The 13,445-nt window shown below is 42.0% G+C and overlaps 1 pseudogene; it reads right to left on the reverse strand.

Moving 5' to 3' along the window:
• Positions 1-491: 491 nt before the first annotated feature.
• LOC122152713 lies at positions 492-12,053 on the reverse strand (annotated as a pseudogene).
• Positions 12,054-13,445: the final 1,392 nt, after the last annotated feature.

Consider the following 13,445-nt stretch of genomic DNA (forward strand, 5'->3'; position numbering starts at 1 on the left):
ATTTGTATTAAACGTAACAACAAAAAACCCAAGACTTGTATTAGGAAGATTAAAGCCATTATAAACTCAAATCAAACTAGAACCAAAACAGCACTGACCAAGTGCTATCTAATTAGAGCAATTCCCCAAGTCAGAATTAACAAACACTGTTGGACTACCCAAACCACTACATGAATACATAATCAGTGCTTATGAATTCACAAATAAGAAATCTAGAGAGCAAGCTGCCCATTTAATTATACGTTCCTAATTAAGATTTTGGTCTGAGGGCAGTAAGCTTATTTGAACATCTATTATCCCAGCTGAGTTACTTGAAAGTCACGTTTGCAGTCATTACCACTTCTTCTTAATGTGACTGTTACAGGGCAGATCTTTTCCTGAGATTGCTCTTGCTCTCCTCACAAAAAAAAAATAAGTTTTACAGCATAACTCTGCCTCTAGGAAAGGTTGGCAGCTGTAGCTAAAGACCGAGAAAAGAGAAATGATGCTGTGTGCTTCTCTTCAAAATAAAGAGCATGCACAAGTTCAAAAATGCCTGACAAGAGATCATATGAAGATGAATTAAGAACATAAAGGAATTAAGGTTGTCTACTCCTCCACTTTTTTCACAGGAGGTTCCTGTCAAGGAGATTTTTCATGATCGGTGTCCACCTGCTCTTGGGAACTGGAGCTGGAGTTACTATATTGTCTTTCTTGGGAGGAACGGCCACTTCTACTTTCTCCTCTGTCTCTTCAATTTTTCGGTTTGGCTTATTCTTCTCTTTTGGCTTATTCTTCTCCTTTTTACTCCTTTTCAGAGGTTGGTCTGAAAGCAACAGCATCTGCTTCCATAACTTATCTCTCACAGGGGTGGCATCATCTCTGCTTGGGAACAGAGAGTTCGTTTTAACATCTGCTGCTGTAACTGGTTCCCTTGGTTTTCTCCCACCTCCCATACCACTCAGGACTGGGAAATCCTTAATTCTCCTCCCGTTGTCCTCTACTTCTGGTAATTTTTATGTTTCTTTCCTTCGTCATCTTCCAGTGGCTTTTCCACCGCCTTCTCTTTGGATTTTGTAGGGTCTTTGACAGCCATCGCTCTCTCTTCCAGAAGGTTTTTCAGCGTAATTTCCAGCTCTATTATGATTTTGGTAGCTCTGCCCACCAGAATAATTCTCCCTACATTCCCGAGCATTTGGTGAGTCCTCCCATCTCGTTCCAGGTGGACCAAACCCAGCTGGAGAAAAGCCCTCTCTGTTTACTGGAGGTCAAGGTTGAGCGCCAACAGCACAGCCCTTGTAAAATTTTTCGCTATAGTTCCTTTCCCATTCTCTGCGTCAGTCCTTTGTCAAATGGATCGCTAAAGCCAACAGATCTGCCATAAGAAGCTTTCATATCATATGGTGGAAGCTCTGTATATCTGTTAAAATACTCCCTTTCTCCTTCTAAGTTTAGGGGGAGGCTGGCCTTTAAATACTGGAGACCTTGACCGTGAATGGGATCCTTCTGGATGTGGGTGATCTTGACCTTGAACCTTGATCATAACCACGTGGCCTTGACCTAGAACGATGGTTGTGCCTCCTCCCTTTGCCTCTTCCTGGGTAGGGTGGCGATCGCGAGTAGGAACGAGAACGGGAACGACGAAATGATCGAGAGTAGGAGCGAGTGCGGGAAGAACCCGATCTTGCCTCGGAGTAGCTATGCAAACTTCTACTGTAAGATGAAGCACTGCAGGGAAACTTGGACCTTAAGAAAGACACAACACAGTAAAAATAAATGAAATTAACTCAAAAGAGTACCTCTCCCCAATTTTTTCCCTCCCAAATTTGGTTTGGCTTTTTTTCCTCTCCATAGGCTCATGTCAAAGCTTCTTTCAGATGCTGACATAATGCTACTTCACACGGAAGAATTTGGCAACACGCAAAGGTTTCCACTTACAAGACAGAACTGCTGCTTTGTTAGTGTGAAAATATACAGGAAGGGCACATCTATTTCCACTTACTTCTATCACGTGAACTACCAGAGCTATTGACTGATTTAAGGGGGTGTTACTGGCTTCTACTGCTACTGTGTACATTTTCACTACTCCACAACCACCTGTGGTGCAAATCATTTTTGTTGCAGTAAGATGCAGAAAGAGCAAGTTTTAATGGCTACAGCGCAGTATCAAATATCAAGAAAACACGATTTAACCTGAAGACAGTAAAGCTCCATTTTACAGTGCCAGCTTAGTCTGTTTAACTTCCCTACTTATTTATTTGGGACCTTGTACAGGATGCAAAGTACTTGTGCTGCAATCTTACATACAGGACTTCTAGACAGATGCCCTAGCAAATTTTTGCACATAGCTCTAGCTCTAACCAAGGATAGTGCCCGCATTTCAGGAAAAGGCATATCTAAAAGCTGTTAAACTCAGAATCTAGTAATATGCCATGAGGCCATTATTCAAGGAAAGATACTGACAGCAGTACTAAGAGAGAGCTATTCAGACTCCTGCCCAAGTGAATTCTGGGGATAAAAAACATCAGCTACCCTGAGTTTCTTCTTCACAAGTTTTGTTATTTTTTAAAGAGCCATTTCACTATTATTCCACATATGTTCATGAGCATCATGCCTCCTCTCAAAGTCCTTTACCAATTTAAGATTTCTCTACAAACAGCTCTGACATTTCAGTTCCTAAGAAAAAATTTAAAATGTCAACAAATTACTAGTGAAAGCCACCAGCTGGCAGTCCAGGTTAAAATCTCTCCATGTATCCACATGAGGTAAACAGAAGTGGAAATGAAGACAATTTCTCTCCCATATCTCCTCCGAAGTGCTTTGTGGTAATGGTTACAATCAGAGCAGGGAGACACACAAAATCCAGCAGCTGCACCTATTCAGCTTCTGGCCTCCTCACGGCTGTCAGGAGGTGAAGGACGTCACTGCAGAGAAGCTTTACCGAAAGACACACCTGCTCTGGAAGAACTGCTGCCAAATTATCGCTGTCGGTCAACTGTAATCTCTACCATATTGGAGCTACTAACCTACGTATGGAACCCCTATCACTGCTAATCCCTTGAATCACCCAGTCCACCTAACGAGAGAGAGGTGGAGTGGATCTCCTCCTGATTCTTCTAGCCAATCTGCTGCTCCATTACAGACAGGGAAGGCAGTTACCTGGAAAATGAACGCCTATGCTCCTTCTGAATCTTTTTATATTCCATCAGTTCCTTGGCAGAATGATTTGTAAACTTATCGAGTTTGGACTTTTTCTTTTCCCTGTTAAAAGAAGTTTCACCTTTATTCCAATTCTAATTTGACCTTTTTTACCAAAATGACACCAAGAAACAAAACATGGCCAATATGAGAAAATGCATACTGCATGCAAATGCAAAAGGTGGACATCCTATGTAAGCAAAAGCAGTTTAGAATTCCTACAAAGCTTAGGGAAAGTTTCAGAATTACATTTGTCTTGTTTTAGTTTTGCACATTTGCCATCTGCAACGAGAAAGTATATTGGAAGGAACACGATGCCATTTTTGCTCATGTCAGATGCAGTGTAACTGCAGTGCGATACGCTATCAAAATATAAACATGAAAACCAGCGCAACTTCATTGAGCCAAATGCCTACTCCACTTTAAGTCTCTGTTGTTCTCTGGAAAACTCCTCCCTAGGGAAGGGAGGCCAAGAGCAGCCTGGCTGGTGTCAGGAATCCCAGCAGGACCAGGGCAGTGACTGTCCCCCTGCACTCGGCCCTGGTGAGGCTGCACCTCCTATACTGGGTTCAGCTTTGGGCCCCTCACTGCCAGAAAGACATCGAGGTGCTGGAGCGTGTCCAGAGAAGGGCAATGAAGATGTGGAGTCTCTAGAGAACAAGTCTTGTGAGGAGTGGCTGAGGGAACTGGGGGTTGTTTAGCCTGGAGGAAAGGAGGCCGAGGGGAGACCTCATCACCCTCTACAACTACCTGAAAGGAGGTTGCAGCGAGATGAGTGTCAGTGTCTTTTCCCAGCTAACAAGGGATAGGACAAGAGGAAATGGCCTCAAGTTGCTCCAGGGGAGATTTGGATTGATATTAAGAAAAATTTCTTCAACGAAATGGTTGTTGAGCATTAGAACAGGCTGACCAGGGAAGTGGTGGAGTCACCATCCCTGGAGATATTTAAGAGACGTGTAGATGTGGTGCTTGGGGACGTGGTTTAGTGGTGGGCTTGGCAGTGTTGGGCTAACGGTTGGACTTGATGATCTTAAAGGCCTTTTCCAATCTCAGTGATTCTGTGATTCTGTAAAGGAGGTGCTCGTGTCGTTGGGGTGGGATTTGAACGAGCCGCTGGTGCTGCTGTTGGCACCCAAGCTGATGACATGTTTACAGGAGCTGGGGGATATCCTGGAGGGGGGACAGTGCACTCAGCAGAGTGGGGGCTGACCAGGTGTGTACTGAGGAGGAAATGGTGGTGGTGGTGGTACCCGCGGTGGGAGAGGAGGTGCAGTGGGGTGGTGGAGGGTGCAAGGGAGGTGTAGGCACAGGCACAAAGACCGGTGTTGGTGCTGGTACTGTTGGGGTCTGAGTCCTTTGGACTATGTTCCCTGTGTGGCGTCCTCAGTCTGGACTTCTAAAGAAACCCCAAAACACGTATCACTGTTTGTTACACTCTGCTCTGATTTGAAAGAGTGAAGGAACGAAGCAGGAGCACGGTGGCAAGCACTTCTTGTTCTCACCTTGAGCACTTTCCCTCCCTGCTTTCTGTTCATTTGAGACTACACTCACTTCTCGATCCTCATACTTCCTTCCACACCCTCACCCCCAGCAGCTCCCTCAGTCTTCTCTCCGTATACTCAGCTTTGCAACTGTGGATGGAGTCTGCCTGTGCTTAAAAGAGACTCCCATCTCCCACGAGCCAAGTGCCCACTGCTCCTCTGCCACTCCTTGATACACTTAATACTTCACACTTCTGATCTTCAACGTACTGCACAGGGATTAACTCATCTGCTCTCAAACTTCTAACCTCTTCCACACGTTTCCTGTGTTGTTGCCTCGTGATGATGTATTTGGCCTGTTCTTGTCCCTGACTTTTTATTTTCTTTCTTACTGAATTTGAGGTCTTAGACAATCTGTGAGATGGATCCTGGTTTTTGTTTTCACTGATCTTTACAATTTTATAAACACAGTGCACCCTTACAATCTCTCTACAACAAATACATACCAAAAGGAAGGAATAACTTGACATTGCAATAATGGATAAAAGAATCCTCTCTCTCCAGGTGAAGAAACAGTTTGGCTATTTGAGATGACTAAACTGAAGACAGTCAAAATTGTCATAAAATAACAGCATTGCCTCCTCCAATAATTTGCTCTGTCAATATTAATTAGATTGCTAAAAAAATCTATTGGAGGCTGATTTCTATTGGGAAATCAATTTCTTCAGCCCTATTCAGCCAGCAATCAAAAGGCTGGCTTTCCATCCGATCTTTTAATTTTATTTAATTTTGATATGTAATTATGGTTTCCTCAAAAAGAGTTAATTTTTCAGAGTCCTCTTTGAGTCACGCACTGGAGTTTTATTTTAAATAACCTTAATGCAAGCACAGAACCCCTTTGTTAGGCCAAATGAAGCCATTTAAAAATTAATTACCACTTGTATTCTCCACAACTATCTGTGCATACTTATTTCATGATAATGCAGCTGTTTTATAACTTACGCATTACCACCTCATTTAACAGGTTACAATATGTATAATATGTTTCATTTCTGTAGAATACTTACAGTTCCCAGCTTGGACTGGCACCTGCTGAGCGAATTCCACCGGCTCTCATTGGATGAACTTTTGGCGTGGGGAGAGGAAAAAGAAAAAAATCCCATTCACTTTATCTGAAGACAATTTTTTAGAAGAAATTCTAAAGTTGCAGTTACTTACCAGCTGTGGGTATTGATTGTCCTTGGGGGCCCAGAAGACTTGGTAATGTTGGCTGCTTGAGAACAGGAACCTGATAGCCCTGGTGAATAAATGCAAACAGTTGGAAAATAAGCTCCACCAAAGAATGAGAATCAACGCATATGTTGAAAGAAAACTTATGTTCTCTTCCAACAAAGTGCTGATTGTCAGAGGAAGATTTAGCAAGTTCAGAGGCCGTCACCAGAGCAGCAGGAGGTGTTGGAGCCATGAGCGGCGGTGGAGGTGGTGGCGGCTGCTGCTGCTGTTGCTGCTGAATCTGCTTACGGCGCCTTTTTGTGTAGCCAGTTCCATTTTTGAAGTTGTTCACAGCCTGAAGGCAGAAAAACATTTACAAGATGGTATTAGGAACCTCCAGGAGATATACAGACAAAAGCCTCCACAGAGTAAAATGACTCCTGTGTTCCCATAAATAGTATCAATCCTAAAATAAGCCAACATACAGATATAGTCAGATTAGACATAAGGCAGAAACTCTTCCCTGTGCGCTGGCCCAGGGTGCCCAGAGGAGCTGTGGCTGCCCCCTCCCTGGAAGGGTTCAAGGCCAGGTTGGACGGGGCTGGTGGAAGGGGTTAGGGACTGGATGATCTTTAAAGGTCTCTTCCAGCCCAAAGCGTTCTGTGCTGTATGAACACATCACATTAAACACTGATACTAATGACTGGTAACTCAGAGTATCTGTATTTAAAGTACTTCAGTGTTAACACCAAACTGAGGCAATCATGTTAAACAAAAATGTGACCTGAATTTGCCAGATTGTCTCTAAAGAGTTGTATGCTTCTGTAACAACAGATAATGTACTTGAGAAATAAATCTAGTTTTATTCAGTCAGCCTTGCTTAAGGAGATGTAAATTAGTATCTTCTTCCCTTTCAGATTTTTACAAACAGACTTTTCTTACAAACAATTGATGTAAAAATCTTCCTGTTACCTGGCGTAGGCACTTGTTGGCAATTAAAGAATCAGGAGAAACATCTGTCTGGTGACATGTTGGGCATGTATGTTCCTCAGATTCCAGTAATGCTGTTCTAATACCTGTGAATAATTAGAATCATCAGAATAGTTCATGGGCAAACTAAGGAAATTTTGTTGGTTCTAATCGATTATAAAACACAGAAATGATTGATGGTGAATATGGTCTTGAATTGAGAGCCTGAATCTATAAATGTTCAGTAGTGTAAAAAATTGATAGTGCGCAGCAAAACACTATGCAGTTTTGACAGCTCACTCTTGTAATATTTGAAGATATAGAGTAGGCTGTGTCTTGATGTTCTGACTAGTCTTTTTTCCACTATCTAGTACAGTGCGAAGTCACCAACCTCAGGGTTAATGAGTAAAGTGCATCTCAGTCATTAGTATGTTCAAGTCCTGAAGGCTTTAACCAGCTCTCCCATGGAGGAGAATGTGGATCACATGCTTAACTAGCCATTTGTTGCAGATCACAGGAAGTCACCCGAGGTGGCCATAGAGTTTTGCATGAGAGAAAAGGCTGTGGACAAGCTAAATGCATTTGATATCCAATACTGTAATCACCTGCACAAAAAAAAAAAAAAAAAAAAAAAAGAAGCTTTCTGCTTCTTTTTTTTCTTCATTTCTATGAGCAGGGTTCTTCCCCAATCAGGGTATAGTTAAGTATTAAATAGAGCTGTTAGCAAAGTTAATTTTGTTATCTCCTGTTTTCTGCTTTCAGAAGATCAGATGTGGTGCTTTGAGCTAACAAACATGGGAGGAACACTTACATTCATCACAATAACTGTTTCCACAGCAGGGAATAACAGCGGCGTCAGTCAAGATATCTCTACAAATGAGACATATCAACTCCTCTGGAAGAGGATCACCGTCTGAGGAGGAAGAGGATGGCTCCTCTGGTAAGAAGGGAGGCTTCTCCTTCTTTCCTCTAGCATAAGCTTCCCTGGAGGGTGGGTGGGGAAGGAAAAAGAAAAAAGTTAAAGATGGATAAAGGAAAACTTCTCCAAGCTTTGGCTTTTATGAAAGGAGGATGATCGATGGAATTCTCACTCCACATTAGCCTTCACAAGCACAGGCATTTAGTTTAAACTACTCTTCTAGAGTCACAACACTGGAAGAGGGAGGGGGGAAACAACCTTCCTTCTGCAGAACTTTCCCATTTGTTGGATCATCTAAGAAATTAGCTCAGACTGGAAAAATCATTTTTGACAGCTAGAAATCAGGTGACATGAATCCCACCTCTCCTTTGCCAGAGGGTGAATGTAAATTGCAGGCTCGGGGTAAAGTTAGTCTCTGAGTAATTATGTTTTATAAATGGAAGTCCGTGTCACAGCTTCTATGAAAGGAGATCCATGACAGAAAATCAGAAGTGCTTCCAAGTGCATTTTAAAACAGCCACTCTTGTCAGCACACAGGAGTATTCTCTTCATTTATAGCAACAGGAAATTGTCAGTCTGTTTCACACGTGGGCTTTGGTAAAAGCCAGAGGGGAAGGACATCTCAGTCCAACAGCTCTATGGTAAATTTTTCAAAAAGCTTTTGAAACGTAAACCAGAAGCAAAAGGAGCTTTCAAAGGGAACGACTCCACTGTAAACACTACTGAAATGCTTTGTAGAAGTACAGGTTCTGAGCATACCAGCAGCTTAACCGATTTCCAGGGACACAAACAGCAGGAGCGCCCTGTTTTAATATTAGAAAGTGTCACAGATTTCAAGGTTAAGATCCGATGACAGTGCTTCCTCCCCCGTAATTACAGACGATGGCCAACTTGGTTGCACTGTCACTCAGGCATTTACACACGGCTTCTCTCGTTCACTTTTTGGTCAGTCCCAGTAATTCCATACTTACGCATTAATAGTTGGTATCACATATTTTCCTGTCTTGGTCAGCATAGCACCCTTCGTATTGGGATCTTTCACCTCCACCATGAAACTCCTTGGAATTCCTGTGCTCTTTTTAATTCTGGGAACAGACTCAAATTTTTTGTCCTGATAAGAAAAGAGATACGGACATATCTCATCTTAAGACCCACACTTACAATGACATTTCATTGATTATTTTGAGCAGCAAAAGCCTCTAATCCTCCCCTTTAACTTAGCCTAAGGGTTGCTTGATGAATATAGCCAGGATGCTCCAAAGGCTTGAGCAGTGTTTTGAACTTTCTAACAGAAAAATTCCAGCAATATTGAAATATATAAAGATATGCATTCAAGTTCACAGCGGAAGATCTGTGGGCACATGTAATGTCTATGACGTAGAAAAAAAGAAAATTTCATGTTGAGAATTCCATCTTTCCCTTGGATTTTGAAGGGCTTTGCACCATTGCCTATATAACCTCTGTATTTCACCCCGAGAGGAACAATTGTCAAGATGAATATTCATGTATTTGTCACATAACTGCCGAGGCACAACAATTAAAAACAAAGTAACACCAGAAGTCCCCCACAATCTTACCCCATTTGTTGGGCAGTTCTTTATATAGTGGCCAGGATTTCCGCAACGAAAACAAGTATATGATGGTGGAGGTAGACCCAAGGATTTCTTCATGTAACTAAAATTTTTTGGGGAAAAAAAAGAAAAAGGTATGCATGTGTCACTCTTGTTCAAACAAACATCTCTACAATTTTTCCATAGCCTTTAGAGAACAGATTTGACATTGTCAACACTTACTTGATTGGATCATACTGTCGGCAAGACTGTATCATCACAGCTTTTATCTTGTCTTCTTCGGAAGCGTTGGCTTCAGCCAGATTGGCAGTCTGTTTAACAGGCAGTTATTTGACACACACATTAGGAACACATCTAAGCCCGCACAGCTGAAGACAACACCACTCAGCTAATCCTGTAAAGAGCAGCACCAGCCTAGCTGAGGTTGCATGAATACAGCTGCTTATATAAAATATAGTTCTCCTGAAGGTGTTCTGGGGAGTCCTTATGCCATGACGGGGTGTTTATGTGCCTCTTAACCTACTTGAAAAGAGCATTCTTGGGCACTCAAAACCTTAGGCTCTGTTTGTACCTTACATAAAGTCTTGCGTAACCAGTCCAATTTTCTTCCAAGTGGATTGAAGTTATGTGTAGAAAAAAAATTATTATCCAGTAGTTTTAAACTGATTCTCAAGCTCCAGACTATTTGAAGGGGAAGGTCTTCGCTGTACATTTAGTTGAGAGAGTTCTATGCAAGTATCATTATTTACATTTTCCAGCATTAAAGGGACACACAACTTAAGAGTTGGGGAAGATGTTGCTTGCTGAAATTTGGCTTCAGACACAGAAGCTTTAAAAGGAATCAAGCTTCTTATAATGCCTCAGGAAAAATTCTTTTCGGTAGAAATTTGACCGTCACGTGCTGTCGGCAGCCAAACGGCACGTCCCCTGCCTACTAACTTCTTCATATGAAGGGATTTAACTACAGTCAGCACAACCTGCAGTTCTTCTCCAGTTGACTGTGTCTTTTTAACATGCAAATTGTAACAGAAACCTTACACAGAACGAGATCGTCACATTGTTGAAGCCAGCTGATTATTTTTTCAGTAGTGTTTGTTCAAATGTTTTTATTACACACTAGTGCAGACACAAGCAGGGCCTAAGGGAGCGACTGTAAATGATTTGGACCTTCAGGAACCTGTCACTCAGATCAACCACTGGTGTGTCTGTTTTTATATGCATTCATCCACAAAAGTAACCAGCTAGTTTCAACGGTTCATTAAATGGCCGTTTCATAGACACAGTTTTTTCTCATCTGTAACATAATCCAGGTTGACATCCATGAAATAACTTTCATTAACATTTACAGAAAACTTTACAGACACTCGACTGATTTGTTTGAACCCAAACCATTTACAAAACACGTCCCAAAATGACTAAGCATTACTAGGAATAGACCAAAATTCAAATAAAGCATTTCATACATAGTAATAATAATGCAGAAAACTTTTTTGCAACACGTTGCCTCCACGCTAAACCAGCCTGCACTGAAGAGGTTAGAATAAGTAACAGTTTTGAGCTGCTTTATGCCATGTTCCTGCATTTTTCTGAAACACTTAAATTTTCTCGAAAGCTTCAATGCGTACACCACTTTGACAGCATTTCACATTTTAGAGTAAAACTTCACATGAGTTTACAGAACCAAGGGTACGTTTAGGGACAGCACTAATGGAGACCAATTTCTTTTGGTGGCTACCTTCCAAACTAATTGGGTGTGTTTGTTTGTTTGTTTGTTTGTTTGTTTTTTGTCTTCCCAAATATACACAATTTAATTCTGCATTGGGAGGGAGAGGAGATTTCTCTTTCTTGGTAATGAACTCCAGCCTTTATTTTCAGAAGAAAGAACTAGCTCCTCTGCACTGGGCCCTACCTTCTCTAATCCTTGTCACTTTAAAGACTAGTAATTTCCCTGGCTAGCACTCCTCCTTTTCACACAGTGCAATCACTAGTGCTTTCCCAGACAAAGTTACACAGCGTTGAGCAAATAATGCAAGCAGTTCCATAGCAAAACATGGCTTTACAACAGCTTCAGAAAGTCACATCTGCTAATATGCCACACGTACACGTGGTATGTTCCTACAAACAATTAGGTACATTTACACAATTTCCACAGCCTGCATTCAAACAAATCAGATTGTGTTGTCCACTGTCTACATGAAACTGTGCAGCGTTCCACAAATGGATCTATACAGTGACTAGAAATTAGAAAATAGCCATGCAGTTGTGCATGGTACAGGAACGCTTCTCTTTTGGCTGTTCACAACTTACAGCAAATTAAATTATTCTGTGAAAATTCTGTTAGTTTCCAGTGCAAAATTAAGGAAAAATCTGAGAAACAGCAAAACAGCTTCTGAAGTGTTGTGTTCTGAAGGTAATACTGCAACAGTACGTTGTGGCTGAGAAGTTACTCCCCTTCTATCTTCCCAAACTGGGAACTAATCTTTACAAGACAGTAACAAAATATGCACACATTTTAAAGTTAAAACAAGTACTGTAAATTATTAAAAATTAAGTTTTGTTCACATTACAACAGTTATCCAGCTACAGATCACAGTATAAGATTTAAAAATACAAAGCAAACACTTGTTATTTTTTAAGTATTTGACAAGAATATACCTTAATAAGCTGCGCCAGAGAAATTGATGCAGAAGACTCATCAATCTGTTCGCAAAAAATCAAGCACATATTCAAGTTCTACCATCAAAATATTGCAATAGTTAACCTCTACTGTATCCTGAAAGTCTGAACTATATCCTCCGAGTGCCACTGAAAAAGGCATTTCCAACCTAGTGTGATGGTATTTGTTCAAAACAAAATCCAAACCTATGACAGCTTAAGAGTGCCTGTGTGGTTAATGAGAAGAAACAAAAACAACCAAACCCACTTGAGATCAACTTACTGCTCCAGAATATCTCAGAGAGGGACCCTTGTCAGATGCTCACAAGTGCTTAAAAGTTGAAGGGGGAAGCTGTCAGTTTTCGGCTAACAGGGAATTTTTAAAAAGTTATGCTTATCTGAGAGGGAAGCATCACTACGGGAAGCTTCTTTTCAGTGTAGTTTGTAAAGTAATCAGTTAATGTCTAATCGCGTATAAATGCACATGGTTATGCTTTTGCGAACAAAGTATCGTTGTCTGTCAAAATAGAGCACGGGCATATGAGCCCCGAACCATGAACTCTGCCCCTCCTGTCAAGGAGCTGAAAAATGCCAAACTCACCACACCCCACAAAACCCAGAGAAAAACACCAATCTGAACCATCAGCCGTAAATGTAACCCACTACTTTGTCTAGAAAAAAACAAACTGCTCAAATTAGTGAAACAAAAGTTTTTACCATGACAAAGTGGACGATAAAAACTGAGAAAACTGGTTACTTGTATTATCTGAAACCACAGGACATAGTATCCAAATTAGTTTGGGAAGGGTGAGATTTTAATACTATTCTCCCTGTTGTCAGACCAAACCCAATTTTTAATGATGATGAAAACATGGATTCAGAGCACAGTCCTGTGGTTTTCTTCTCCACTGCGACCACACTCCTCCCTCCCAGCCACCCGTGGGAGCAGCTCGCAGGAATGAAGTCCCCAGGCCGCAGGTCAGTAATGGACTGCAGGGTTTATTGAGAACTAATACTGAAGTGCAGGCTTTCCACAAGGAATGGGGAACTCCTGTCTTTTTCCTTTTCCGGTCTATTGAATTCTATCATGCCACAGGCAGCAGTTAAGCCTACACTAGTAAAACATTCTCAGAAAGACCCTCGAACCAGTGCCTATTATGTCTTCAGTTGTTCAAAAACATAGACTAAAATTTCACAATGTGAACACTGAACAGCTCCCACAGACCCCACTTCAGGGATGCCCCCCGAGCCCATGCAGCTCCTGGGGACGCTCTCCAGCCCCCGCTGTGCTCTCCGTCCTGGCGCAGAGGAGAAGCACTTGCCCGGGAGTGAAGCCAGTGAGGAGTCAGGACGGGGCCCCCCGTCCCCCCTGGGGGCTCCCCTCTCCTCGGCCCCAGGCAGCACCTTCCCCCCCTCCAAACTGGCCGCAGGCACGGCAGTGACAGAGGATTTGTGGCCTCC

The sequence above is a fragment of the Tyto alba genome, unplaced genomic scaffold (assembly GCF_018691265.1).
Source record: "Tyto alba isolate M040663 unplaced genomic scaffold, T.alba_DEE_v4.0 Super-Scaffold_9, whole genome shotgun sequence".
Classification (NCBI taxonomy): Eukaryota; Metazoa; Chordata; class Aves; order Strigiformes; family Tytonidae; genus Tyto; species Tyto alba.